Consider the following 14,620-nt stretch of genomic DNA (forward strand, 5'->3'; position numbering starts at 1 on the left):
TAATCCATGCAAAAACAAAATCTTTACCATCTCTGCCACAAAGAAATTATCTTAATTCAGAGAGATGGTTAACAAGCTGACATGGTAATAAAATTTGTTCAGAGAAGTTGTTGTAAATCAGGACACTGCTTCCAGTTCAGGCACCCCAAACAGAGCAGCCAGGCATGGCAAGTTTGCAATGAAGACAGGCCCTGTGTGGACAACCTGTCTCATTTCTGGCTGTACTGTAAATCTGACAGTATGCTCCTACAAGCCCTTCTCCATGCGACTAGATAATTACAGTCAAAGGGACTACTAATGTAAGTAAAAGCTTGTATGAAGCTGTAAGACAGACATACTTTATATATGCATACATACTGTAACCAAAATCAAACAATTTCACAGTATCATAAAATAAATTATTTTTTTTAATCTTACATAAGACTGAGAAATTTATTTGGGCTGTTTTAGAAAATTATTTTTTTCATTACCTATGGCTTGAATGTTATTCTTTTCTTGGGGAAATGTCCTTTATTTACATAAAAGCTTCATTATTTAGCCCCCATATGAGGTTGGGGAGGTGAAGTTATTTCCCAATTCTTATCCAGGGTTGGGGCCCACAGACAGCCCATCTACCCCAACTACATGTTCATGAATGTGCCACATGCATCAATCACCAACCGCAGAACCGAGCTTCTGTTCTCACTCTGCAAAGGCCAGTGCAAAGAGCAATTTATGATCTACTCAACTGGCCAAGCTTCTTTCTCTTCTCATATCCACTGTGTGGTTTCTAAGAGTCTACATTTCTTCATATTAAAACGTAACTTCTTAGTAACAGGCTCCATGTAATGAAGAATATGCATCAATGGCCATGTCTACACAAAATGGTTTACTGTACAGTAAACTAATCTACTACCTTTATTTTGAAAGACAGAATAAGACAAAAGATCTTTCCTTGTAAGAAGTGACTGAGTAGCAAGAGCTAGGGAGCTAAACCTACTCATTATTCTATTCCCCATGGAGCTCATGCACACTTTACTTCAGCTTTTACCTGATAAGTGGCAAAACTGTTTTTAATGTATTTCATGCATATAATACACTCCAATTTCCAGCAGCTGGTTTTTGGTGCATGCTTTATGCAGGAAAGTATGGTATATTTGTAACTGGCAGGTGCTTTCCATAAAGTGATACTTTTATGTCATATGCCAGCATGAGCTTGGATATGGGAGAAGTACAGGCAACCCCCACTTAACGCTGTTTCACTTAGCACTATTTCACTATAACACTCATTTGAAATTGATACCTGATTTCATTTAGTGCTCAGCGAATTTCATTATAATGTTCACGATCACCATCTTGGGTCATTAAAAACAATTTGGTTGCCATCTTGGGTCATCAAATACTTTTGGTTTCGCTTAACGCTCATTTTTTCAGGAACCAATTAAGAGCGCTAAGCGGGGGTATCCTGTATTTCACAGCAGAACTTCATTATATATGTTTTCCTAGAAATATTATCAGAGTTGCCAAAATCTAATTTCCCCTGTATCTAGCACTGAACAAAGGTGGTCTAGATATATATCTTTACTTATTTTAAAGGATTATCTGTTACTCTACAAATTGTAGCAGCCACAGAAACATCCCGTTTCTGATACATTGGGAATGAACAGGGTAACAACTAGGAAGTAAATTCAACAAAACAAAGCCACATTGTTGCATGTTGTCTTTAAAATCTTGGTCTGACTGAAGTAAATGGCAAAAATCACTATTGATTTCAGTGGGGCCAGGATTTTACTCTTGGCTTTTGGAGGGAGCAAAGATTGTATGATGATTTCAGAATTTGGTTGCATAACAGAATGTTTAATGTTTAAAAATGGTTTCAATGTAACAAACTGGAAACACTGATGAATATTATTGCTTTTCTGATTATTATAAAACCAGACTGCTCACAGCCTTGGAGACAACCTGCTCTGGATAAAGAATTGATACAAAAATAAACTAGAGAAGATTAGGGACCTCTTCTAGCAAGAGTGAAATGAAGGATTTTTTTGTCCTGATAATGGGAGAAACCAAGGAGGACTGGAAGCAGAAGCCACACAAATTCAAATTAGAAATTAAGCCCAAGTTTATAGCAGGGAAAATGAGGTGGTCAACTCTCCATCTCCTGATGTTTCCAAAACAAGACTGGCTGCCGATTTGGAAGGTAATGTTTCAGCCAAACACAGTTTATTCTTCAGGTCAAACATACAAGTTTCTGGCCTCAGTACAGGGATAATTTTGAAGTGTAATGCCCTGTGACATATAGGAGTTTCAGTCTAAATGATCAAATGATCTCTTGTGGCCTTAAACTCAGTGAAACTATGCAGACACATCTGGGCATTAGCCCATGTGAAAGAAAGGAACAACAGATCAGATTCAGCAATAGCACCTCCAGGTGCTCACATGGTTCAGCAAATAATCCAGTATTTCTGGAAGATAGAACTCATTAACCACAACTTTACTGGAGCTCTAGCTTGTAAGATTGATCCTTTCAGTGCTCAAAGGAAATGTGATGCAGACTCTCACAGGCAAACATATTAGTGCTATTACTTCAAAAATACCTCATTCTCTGCTGCACGAATGATTCTCTCTAAGAACATTGTGGCTGAAAAATTACTCCAATCAGTATATTTGGCCAGTATGAAAATAGTCTGACTGACAGTCCATAAACAGACCCTGAATGACTGAGAAGCATGATCTCTGGAAAAAAGTTCTTCCAGAAAGATATTTGCCACCAACATCATCCATCACCAAAGTCTGGAAGTTTTGCTTAAGAGTTGAACTGAGAGGCAGAAAAAAATGTTTCTTTGTTTTCTTTTCCCTCTTCTGCTGCAAAATATGTCTAATGTACATCTTACTTCCACTTTCTTTACTCTTAAAATGCCCATGGGAAGTGTTGCCAGAAGAAGACATATAGTAGGATATACCCAGCAAGGGTTTGAAACAGTTTTTCCAGGTCTCCCTGTTTTGCCTACAGAATATCTGACCTTGTTTTTGAAAGAAGATTAGATCCTTCATCTGCATCTTAAGTTTCTTCATAATAGGTTGAGATTGGGTGTATAAGCAAAATGTTCATATTTTTAATATATATTAATTGCATATTATGAAAACAACCCATGAAATGTTTCTATGCTGTCAAATAGATGTGTTTTAAAGTTTGAGTAAATATCAAAGGAAATAACTCTATGACTTTACCCAGTTTCTATCACTCCTGGCAAGCTTTTAACCTTGGCAAAAGACGGTCTCCCTCTACAAGGGCGGAAGATAAATGGCCTTAGTTTTCTCATGATATATTAAAATTCCATTCCTGTAAAATGTCCCAAAGATACTTGTGAATAAAGATACTGTGCTTCACTTCAGATACAAATTTATCTCCATTCTACCCATGACACAGCATTAGTGTATCAATTATCACAGCCACTGACATTAGAATGCTGAACAGTGAAACAGTACTGTTTCACTGTTAAAAGCACCACTTTTATCAGTTACTGCTTCAAGAATATTTGCTTATTGTTTTTATTGCACTCTTCAATTTGTACTTTAATCCCCTTTTATGACCGAAAGATGGGCTTTAGCAGATTCAGATAGGTTTTATTCTCATAGAAAAAGTTAAAGGGGCTATATAATCCACTGCTTTAATAAATATATTCTCCATCACAATTGGTACACAATGCATTTGACTCTGTCAAACTACTTTGCACTATGGCAACTAAAATTTAAGAAAATAAACAAACAAAATTGAAAAGGAAAAAAACCTGATATGATATCCAGGTTCTGTTCTTGATTCAAAAAATATACTCACATCAAAATATAATATAAAAAACTCACTTAACTTTAAACATGTGAGTAATCCTATTTCGATTCAGCAAAGTCCATAAGTAGATGCTACGGTTTAATCAGGTAAGTAATCCAATCTCTATACATAGTAAAGCCCACACTTATCCTCAAGTATGCATTAACATCACAATGCAGCCGATAGAATGCATGTGCAGTGGCCTTGCTTCATCAAGGTCTATCCAGCTGCTCTTTAAGTCATTACATCAGTACTATTTGGATCTGGAGCAGTCCTACATGATTTATATTTCATGTAGGACTGATGTGTGATAGAAAAACAAATAAATGCAGTAAAAGCATATACAACAAAGATTATACATAGAAATATGCTCACAAAGAAACAGGATTTAGACCAGTCTATAGGAAACAACTTGAGCCTTCCTGGAGCTCCAGCAGACTGACTGATCTTAAAAGAAGGATATAGATATGAGCAGGGATCCTGCCGCTTGCTCTATCTGGGCACTGCTTTAGGCTTAATAGGGTTCTGTATGACTCCAGGGTCTGCCCACAGCTGGCAGGATCAGAACCATATGCTGTGTTGCGCATTATTCAGAGCTTAGCATCGCTTGTCCTCATTGTACAAAAGGGGGGAAAAAGCACAAGAGACATATCTGCCCATTGCAATTTCTTCTCATGTATTGGTTAATCAAACTTGTTATTAAATTTTTGCAATCCTTTCCTAGCCGGTTAAGGAAACTCAAGTATTTTAGGATTTGGTATTCATTGGGCCAGGTACTGTATATAGTCACATACCACATGGTCCTGAATAAGACATGCACCTTGTTATGGGATGGCAGAACCAAGAAAAAATATTTTCCTGAGTCTTACCTGCCCTGGCACCTGTTCACTCAGAGATCTGAATGAAGCTACATGGAATAGGGACAGAGACCCCTCTTCAATATCCCTCTCAAAGGCATTAACCCTCTCAAAGTCTTAATTCAGCAGTAGCTATGACAGGGTCAAACCAATAGCTGTTGGCAGAGCAGTAGCAGGAGGGGTAATGACTCTGATTGCATCCCTGCTACATGCAGTCAGAAAGTTCAGCTCTGGGTGAGTCAGTGCCATGCACAGCCCAGTGCCACCATTCCAGCACCTCCCTGCCTCCATTTCATCATGGAAATCAGTTTCTTTGTTTAAGGCATGCAACCCAATTTTGGGTGGCTAATTTTCAGGGAAAAGGTGAGTGTGCTATCAGAATAAATAAAATACATTTGGGGTAAACTCAAAACATACAGAATACAAGCCAGGAGGTGATGTGCATAGATAATTTAAATCACTCCTTTTTGGTGCCTTAATACTAGCACTGCTTCATGCATATCATTTCCTCCAGGTTGGGCCAGAATACTTTGAAGGTTTCTTTAATTTATGCTGAACATTAATGACTGGAGTGGGGAAAAAAGACAGCTTAAGTTTACTATGGATGTAGGCTCAACCAACAGCCCCTCTACCTGCTACACTGGGAGCAGAGAGTGGTTGAGCACACTGGCTCCATGGCTAATTGTATGTGACTGCCATAGGTGGCAAAAGGAGGTTGGGGCTTATCCCCCACAAATGCAGGGCAGTGGTAGGGCTGCAAGACAGCCTGGCTGAGGACTTCCAGAAGCAGCAGCAGGGGCAGGGAGAGGGAGTGGGGCTAGGGCTGGGGATAGGAGGGGGGCGCTGCACAGCTGACGGCACAGGACTGAACCACGAGTGGCTTGTCCGGGGAGCACAGCTCCTGCTGCTATGCACACCCTGGGAAGCACGGAGGGAGTGTGACCCCAGATCTGCATGGGGCAGGGCAGGATGCCATTGTGGGTTGGGGTCAGGGCTGCGCCAGGCTCTTCTGACTTGGGGCGGGGCAGGGCCATGGGCAACCGGTGCCTCCTAATATTGGGGGGAGCACCAGCAGCCAATCACCGACTAGAAGGGGGGAGATCCCCCAGCAGCCGATTGCTGACCAGGGGGTCCCCCAGTGGCTAATCACTGCCATCGGTGGAAGTGCCGGTGGCGCTTATCTCAGGGGGTGCATGTGCACCTGCGTGCACCCCCTACATGTTGCCAATGCCAGCAGCTCTGTTCCCAAGGCTGGCCCTGCTCTGGCCTCTGACTCTGGGCCCCCCTGGGTGGTGCGTGGCAGTGCCGGGGCCGGACCTGGAGCTGGAGCTGGAGCTGGAGCTGGGGCCAGTGCGGGGAGGCAGCCAGGGCTGGTTTGGGGCTGGGGGACAGTGGATTCAGTGATGCAGTGGGCACTGGTGTGGGCAATGCAGGGTAAGGGGCAGCTGCAGAGGCGCAAAGGGCCCTGGCCCCAATCTTAATCCTGGGCCTGGCTTAGCTCCACTCCCTCCCAGTCCCAACCCCACTCCCTTCCCTCCCCAATGGCCCTTTTCCCTCCCCCTGCCCCTTTCCCCACAGACTTTCCCCCCCTGGGGTAGGGGTCATGTGAGCACATGCTCAGCCCCTCCTCCCCAAAATTTTCTTGCTCTCCCTATGGTGTCTGCAGGCATGTACTTGTGCTGAAGCTATCTTTGGGTATGTACGCACATACTAAGTCAACTTGACTAAGTCCGCTTAAGCCATGTTGGAGCATACTCATGTACAGCTCCTTGACATGGTGGCAGCCATCTTGTGAGCCAAGTCAATTTAAGTAATTTGAATCAAAATAGCACACCTCAGAAATGTATTGTCTTGTGCCACATGTAAGTTGACTCTGCTCCACATATGTGTGTACGCTCTGACAGTTAAATCACCTTTAAAAAGTTAAGTCAGCTTGGCTGTCATAAAGTTACTATGTGTGTACACACCCTTCCAGAGCAAGGTAGAGCCAGTATTATGACCATATGACCATTGTGATACAAAAGCACTGCACTGAAAGCTGTGCCTGATGTTTGAAACTCAGGCTGTACTTCTGTATTTATAGGTCATGACTGTCATATAAGTCACACGTAATTTTTTTTAAGTCTATGTCTGAATAATCAGGACACATTGCAAGAGTTTAAAGACCCATTGAGGCTTTGAATCAACTTGGTTTTGAGAGAGTAAACAAGCAGGATTAGAGAGTTTTAGATATTGTTACCTTTTCCTTCCTTAGTGTCTTTTTTCAGTCTGAGGCTGATCCTGAAACCATCTTCCCCTTTCATGAGTTCCTTGTAACTCATTTCTCTTGAAGCAACTCTTCAAAATTCCTCTAACCTTTTTGGCTGGCACTAGCTATTTTTTCTTTGGCTTCTGACCTTCCACAATATAAACATACATGCTATAAAAAGCAAGACAAGTCCAAGAAAATTGATATATTATCAACTTGTCTTGTGAAACATGTTTCTCAGGACTGTATTCCTTTCTCCATATTTCTAATTCCTTACTACCTGTAGTCTGCCCTCATTATCTGTTGCAATATCTATCTAAATTACATGGTGAGTTGCTTTTGCTGTGAAATATATAAACTTTTCTTCTTGTAATTGTCAAGTTATTTAGGGATCACAGCAGCAGAGTATAGGGGTCCTATGATTTCAAAAACTGAGATTTTTAAGTAGCATTGCATTCCTGTGCGTACATGTAGAAAACATTAAGGTCCTGATCACACTATATAACAGAGTTAGGTTATAAAAGAACTATATGCTATTCTACCTTTAAATAATTCAGTGAAGTATCAAATATGTGCAACCATGTGGGTTGCAGACCTTCAGAGAGTAGAACACTGTAGAGAGACTGACTTTTTACAGATGAAAGGAAATGAAACCCTTGCAAAAATGTAAGTAAATATAAGCAAGGGTGTTTCTGCTAAAAGGTGCTGGACATTTTATATTATTATCCAGTTCCTAACAACAGAAATAAATCCCACTGTAACAGTGTATCGAGCTGGTGGTTCATATGAATCATACCTATAAGGACTGGTTCAGGCTAAGTGGAAATGGACACAGTTTCATTGGCTTATACCAAATCCTGTATCTAGGGATAAATCAAAATTAGGTAAAACTAAATGCAGCCTCATTGTATTATACCACATACAAATTTAGCTCAAAATCTTTTATTTAAAGAAATCAATTTATCATTTTTATATGGTGGCAATACTGTGTAATCAGTGCAAACTCAATGATCAAAAGAGCTGGATTTCATGATGGTAACTTCACCATTATGAAACATCATCTGATGGCAATATTGTAACTTATGAAACTGGCCTTTTACCATATTGAGTGTGCCATTTGTTTCGTTTCCTTCCTTTTGTATAGATCATACTATACAAAAGTAATGATCTTTTAGAGTATATAAAACTGAGGAATCAGTAGAAGAAACTGACCTGCGTGACACTCTTTTTTATTACACGTTTGTACTATTTAGCCCAGAGAAGAAATAATACACATATCACCCAGGTCCTCACTTGCTGTAAAATGACAGTTCTGATGACTTCAGGGAAACTGTGCTGATTTACATAATTTGAAACTGTGACTCTCAACAAATCTCTGAAACAAAGTATGCTGTTATTATGCTTTCAGGGGGAAACATTTATTCTTACACTGCCATGATACCACAAACCAATTGCATTTTTTTTTTTATTTTTTTTTTTGCTGTAGATTCCTACTGATGAAACAGACCGTCCTGATCCTGAAGTCCTTAGGCAAAATTTTAACTGGCATCAAGGAATGCACAAACTGAGTCTGAAAAGTAGAGAGCTCTTTCCCACTGAATATTCATTCAAATAAGAATTACATTTTGTAAGAACTATACTGTTAAATTAATATCTTTCAGATTGAAGTAAAACTTAGAAATTATTACAATACAGGCACTTTTTCTGACTAGAAACTCTAGTCAACTTTTATTTATTCCAGTAGTATTATACAGCATTTACAATCGCTAGGTTTAATTTTTTTTTTCTAGAATTCCTGTCTTCCTCAAAAGAAATCTAAAAGAGAATTAAAATATTCCAACCTACTCAGACAGGTTATTATTGTTGTTATTTCCCTTACTAGAGTTAAAACACTTAATAAACCTAAATTCATAATGAAGAATATTTTTCCAGTATTATTTCTTGTTTGTCTTTTGATCCTTCAATATATTTTCAGAGGAAGACACAATTTAAGAAGGAAAAAAAAAAGGAAAGACGTCTGAGATTATTAATTTTTGGGGGGACTGTTGTTGGAGTAAATGGTTTTCATTAGTTTCCAAGTATATTTTAGGCTCTTGGGACTAAATATTTTAGGAGAATTCTTGGTTTTTTTTGTCTGGTGTGTTTTTTAACAAAGTAAAGCTTTAGATCGTTAAATCAGATGATACAATACCAGAGATGTCTGAATTCTCATGAATCAAGAAGCCAGTTGTGTCCTGAACACAGTCTAGAGCTTTGCTAAAACGATGTGAATTCTGCCTTTCTTTCTCCCACAACTATACCTTTAAGAGGAGAGCATCTGTGCCATTTATCTGCTGTAGGATCAGGGACCTGAACAGTTGCCATAAAACAGAGTTAAGCAAAGCAACCTCTGGGGATTTAAAGGGTGACCCCAGAAAAATTAATCATTCTGTCCTTACTCAAACTCTGAGATTGGGAAGGGCATTTACCAGGAAACCAAGAAAGGAAAACTCATGGAAGAGAGAGAAGGGAGTGATTCTTTTCCTTGTATATTTGGAGAAGGGTCTTTGTGCTCCTGTAAATGATAGCAGCTGTAGTGGGGTGGGGGGAGCTTTTGAAACCCAGTACATTAGGATAAATACAGTAAAGGGCATAGACTTGATACAGGAAAGGGCAAGACTTGATATGCTGCCTCTAGGCATCAGACCCATTAAGATGACACATTCCCCCTGCTTTCCCCGTGGCTATCTCTAGCCCTCATGGATGCAAAGCTCCCCTCCTCCTTTATGTTAAATCAAGCCCATGCCTGCCTTTGGCCCTTCCAGGTCGTGTCTTCCCTCCTCTGTTTCCTATAGGGCTTCGAGATCTCTTCCTCCCCTTCTCCTCCGGGCTTGGAAATGGCAAGGGCCCGTGGGTGGCATGTCCCTGAAGCGTCCCAGCTTTCCCGGGGCTACGACACTGTCCCGTGACTGCGGATCTGTCCCTGAAACAAGCAAGCCCAGGCCACCTAGCCACTCGAGACTTCTCAGGAGCGTTGCCTTAGGCAAGGCTGGCACGTCTCGGACAAGTGCAGGCGCTACCACAAAAAAGGCACCGGCTGAGAAAGTAGCCACGCTGCTGCTGCTGCGAGCCAGGAGAGGGATCCCTGGGTCCCTCGCACAGAAACTGAACCGATCGGGCAACGGGGGAGGAAAATCCTAAGGGCTATGTCTGCGGGGGGTGACGGGGCTTGTCATTCAGTCCGGAGTGGAGGCAAGGCAGGGATCGCACTGAGCATCGCCCCGGCTTCCAGCCTCCTGGTCCCCACCCGGGGAAGGACAATCGGGTGCTTAATCGGTTCCTTGGTCCGTGGATGAATCGGTTGCTTGATCGGTTGAAAATGGCTTTACTTTGCCGGGCACGTTTCTCTTTGTCCAGAGTTTAGCTGAGAGCAGTACTGGGATCTGCTGGTTGGGGAAGGACTGTAAAGCGCAGGAGAGCCCAAATGGCCTCGCTGGAGCAGGAAAGTGTGGGTTATCCTCCTAGCATCGAGGAAATGCATTTGGAGCGCGTTAATTCTCCTCCTCTGAACAAACAGGAGGGCTCATCTCAACTCGTCAGGCTTCAGTGGCTGAGATCCTGGCTGGTCGGGGCTGATCACACCCCCTAATAATCGGCGTGTGGACTGATCAGCATCTACCTGATCACATCACTTCTTGGCTTTGCCCCTACTGCGCTCTGCCAAGCGGTGATTTCGGACCTCAACCAAACCACACGCCTCACTGCAAGAAAGGGATCGGCTCGCGGGGGTTTCATGCGAGAGGCTTGTGTCCATTTGATCGGGAGGGACGGAAACAAGAGGCAGGTGGACTAGTGTTGTGGGATCGCTTCTTTGCAAGCCTCCCGGTGATGTGCGAGCCCCCTAGCAGCCCGAGTATCGCCAAGCCACCTCGGGTTTCTGGGCATTTCGCCCATGTCACCAGCACATAAGTCACTGCCTAGGATCCGGCTGCAGTGGAGAGGGACTTGTGGGCAGGCCAGTCCGACACCCGGGCAGAACAAGGAGCAATGGTCTCAAGTTGCAGCCCGGGAGGTTTAGGTTGGATATTAGGGAGGGGGGCTCTTACTGGGAGGGTGGTGAAGCCCTGGAAGGGGTTACCCAGAGGGGTGGGGGAGTCTCCATCCTTGGAGGTTTTTAAGACCCAGCTAGGAAAAGCCCTGGCTGGAGTGATGTAGTTGGGGCTGGTCCTGCTTTGAGCAGGGGGAGGGACTAGATGCCCTGAGGTCCTTTCCAGCCCGCATTTTCTGTCATTCTAGGAGTTAACCGCACTGCATCCTGGAGATTTGAGATAAACCCTACCATTTGTTCAGAAGCAGAGGATTAACGCTCTTTAAATGTATTTCCTGGATGATGGGAGGATAACCTACGTTTTAGTGCTCCAGCAATGCCATTTGGGCTCTCTTGTGCTTTACAGTTCCCCCCAACCACCACATCCCTGTGGCAGCCCCTGACTGCTGGGCTCTTTGTGAGCTTTCCCGGCGGGATCAGCCTCCCAGGAAAGCAAAAAGGTAGCTTGTAACATACCCCAGCAGGCAACAGCTGTAGCGAAGTTAGCTTGTAACAGAGGCAGATAAAGCCTCACACGCAGGAGAGGAGTACTCTTGGCAACAGGCATCAGAGCCCAGTCATCCCCCCTTGTCTTTCTCCTATGAATCAGTGTGGCAGGGTGGTGCCATCTGGATGATTTCCCAATCCCTGCCATGCTTGTACACAACAACTTTGCATGCATTTTCCCTTCCATGCTGCTGGGCTGTAAGAAGGCATTAGATGAGAGGGATCCGAGGGGAGCAAACCCGGCTATTAAGATGCCAAACACCAGATTGAATTTTATTAGTAGATGTTAAGAGTTGTGAACCCCAAAAGAGAAACCCACTAGGGAAACACAGAGCGCCCCAGCAAGGGACTGCCGTAAGAGGGATGTGCGTGAGGAGGGGAACAACTAGGTTACAACTACAATGTTACAACTACAAGAGACTCCAGCCCAGCTCCAGGGGCTGATTTCATACAGGAGCAGTTGGGTAATCAGCTGGGTAATTAGGAATCCGAGACTAAGGGAGTTAAAGAAACTCCTACTGGATCCAATGAAGAAAAGTCTCCGTGCTCACCAAGGACCCCCTCAATAGCGAAGCAGGCAGGAGGCAGTTCTCACCATTCGGACCCAAGGGGGAGCAAAGGCAAAAATATGGTTTATATCATGGGCCAGAGTCTGTGGGCAGGATTTACTCAGGCCAAATGATCACTGAAATAAACTGCTTTGACTTGAGTAATGTAAAACTCTAGAATGCTTTGTTCAGAGATGATACCTTTTATTAGATCAACTAAGAAATTGCAAAATATATAGATATCTTCTTCTGCGATTTCTTAATTGGTCTAATAAAGGGCATCATCTCTAAACCAAAAGTTTTAGAGTTTTGCATTTCGTTTTTTCTCAGACCAACACGACTACCAAATACGTCCTTGAGTAAGGCTTTCATCCCCCTTTTGCTGAAATAATAAATGCCCCACTCCTTCCTTACTGGAAGTTACTGGTCTTGTATCTTGATGCAGAGCATCGTCTTCCAGATGAGAGCAGAGGACACCCTCCTGAGAGTGTTACCGGTGCCAGAACTGGTGTCCCCCCCCCCCCCCCCCCCAAGCGTTCACAGTACCTTGTTTCGAGTAGAAAAAGCAAATTGGGGCTGGGGGGACACCAGGTATTTCCAAGTTCACACGGATTGTGAGAGAGGAGGAGAAAGAGGATGGATTTTATGTTCTAGTGCAGTGGTTTTCAACCTGCGGGTCCCAGACTATGTCCAAGGGGTCTGAGAAAAATGATTATGATCAATCAGGAGTATGTGAATAGCCACATTTACAATCCAAAGGGGCCAGCAAAATCTGAGATTTCCAAAAATCTCTATACAAAATTTTTTAGGGGTCTGCAAATGAATAAAGGTTGGAAACCACTGGTCTAGTGGGGGGATTTTGAGGGGGGGGGGAGGGAAGGAAAGAGAGGACTAGGTTTTTAGGGGTTTTTTTTAAGACCAATTAAAAAAAAACCCAACACCCTTCACAACTGTCAACTGCTTTCCAAACACCAGATTAATGCTGCCCAGACTTTCCTCGTAATGTGACCTTACTGCTTTCAAATGCGTTTTCCAACCTGTAATCGTTTGTTATGTCTCAGCCTAAAATAATAAAAGCAAAATAGAAAACAAAACAAAACAAAAAGGACTAGAAATCCCCGCCACACCCCCCCCCCCCTTTTCTTCTAAGGCATTAAAAAGGGTGGGGGAAAATACAGACCTTGTATTTTATGATAAATACAAAGCAATCATCCCATGGAGGAGATTCTGTAGGAGTAGATAGCTTCATGTCTCCTTCCATTTGGTTAAAAACTATTGCATAGGCATTCCCTTATCTTTTGCTTCCCACAAGTTGCCTTGAACAGGAAGACAATTTCCAGTTAGCTCTGAACCCCAGCGCCGGTTCATCTTTTCATTTGCAACCCAAAATCCATTAGAAACGCAGAACAATGGCTGAGGCTTTTTCACAGCTATTCATATTTAAGCAAAGCTCCCGCGGGAAACTACTGCACTAAGAGGTCTAAACATTGTCATCAAATATATTTGTGCCCGAAAAGGAGAAGAAAAAAAAGACAATTTAGCAATTTGTGCCTCGGTTGTTTGGCAAGCTTTGGATCAAAAAATGAATGCTCCCTCATCTCATCTACCGCATCAAAATAAATGCAAGGTGCATTTACAGACCCAAACTATTAAGAAAAAAACCCCAAATATTTAAAATTACCCTCAAGGGAACTTAAATGTAGCTTTGGGGGCAGTTTTCCTAAATACCATCTTCAGAACACTTCAAAATTAAAAGCTTTGGCTCTTTTTATTTTAGGAAATAAACTATAAAACCCACCGAAACAAATCGAGTAATTTTTAACAGACGTTCAACAGCTATTTATACCTGCTAAATTATGTGAACCAATCTGGATAATCAACGAGTAAACATATTGTTAAAATTTGTAATTGCCTGAGAAACCTGCTAAAAATTAGGTGCCCCAAATTGTCAGTACTCTGGTATTTGGAGCCTGGCTTCCATTATGAGCAAGTTATTCATAATGGAAGTTATTCAAATTCTGATCAAATTATGATGATGATTAGTATCATCGAATTAAGATGATTCAAATTACGATAACAACTTGTGATTCTTTCAGTGCTTGCTTCGTTTGACTTGAGTTGCGATAACAATATCGCTTTTCTAGCAGCAAAAGCTGCAGGATCAGCTACAGGAGAGCAACATTTGTTGTACACTTTGTACCTGAAAATCATAACAATGTTTTCAATGTTCAGACGTTGTCTAAATCTCTGGCGAGGCACGTTTATATCTTAAAGGGAGTTTTTAAAGTAGCAAAACTGAGCTGGTTGCAGGTGTTAAAATACTGGATCTTGCAGGGTGACCTTCTAGGTCTTGGCACATAGAAAACTTAGAACAGAGCTTCTTTGATTTAAAAAGGGGGCCAATCTGGTTCGTGGGCAGAAAGAAGGTAACTTTTAGCCAATAGAGAGGTTACCTCTCTATTTAGCCAATAGAGAGGATTTAAAGTATTTTTCTTTCCTCAATAAAAAAAAAAAATAGATTCCTTTTATAATGACCAAGCAGTTTACAACCTGAACCCTAAATCCCTGCGCTTGAACTAATCCCGT

At 42.2% G+C, this 14,620-nt stretch overlaps 1 protein-coding gene across 1 annotated transcript in view; it reads right to left on the bottom strand.

Moving 5' to 3' along the window:
* Window positions 1-14,620, bottom strand: part of CEP44 (centrosomal protein 44) — a 112,669-nt gene that overhangs the window by 96,334 nt on the left and 1,715 nt on the right. The gene's annotated exons all lie outside the window — the stretch shown is intronic.

This window comes from Alligator mississippiensis, chromosome 2 (genome assembly GCF_030867095.1).
Source record: "Alligator mississippiensis isolate rAllMis1 chromosome 2, rAllMis1, whole genome shotgun sequence".
NCBI lineage: Eukaryota > Metazoa > Chordata > Crocodylia > Alligatoridae > Alligator > Alligator mississippiensis.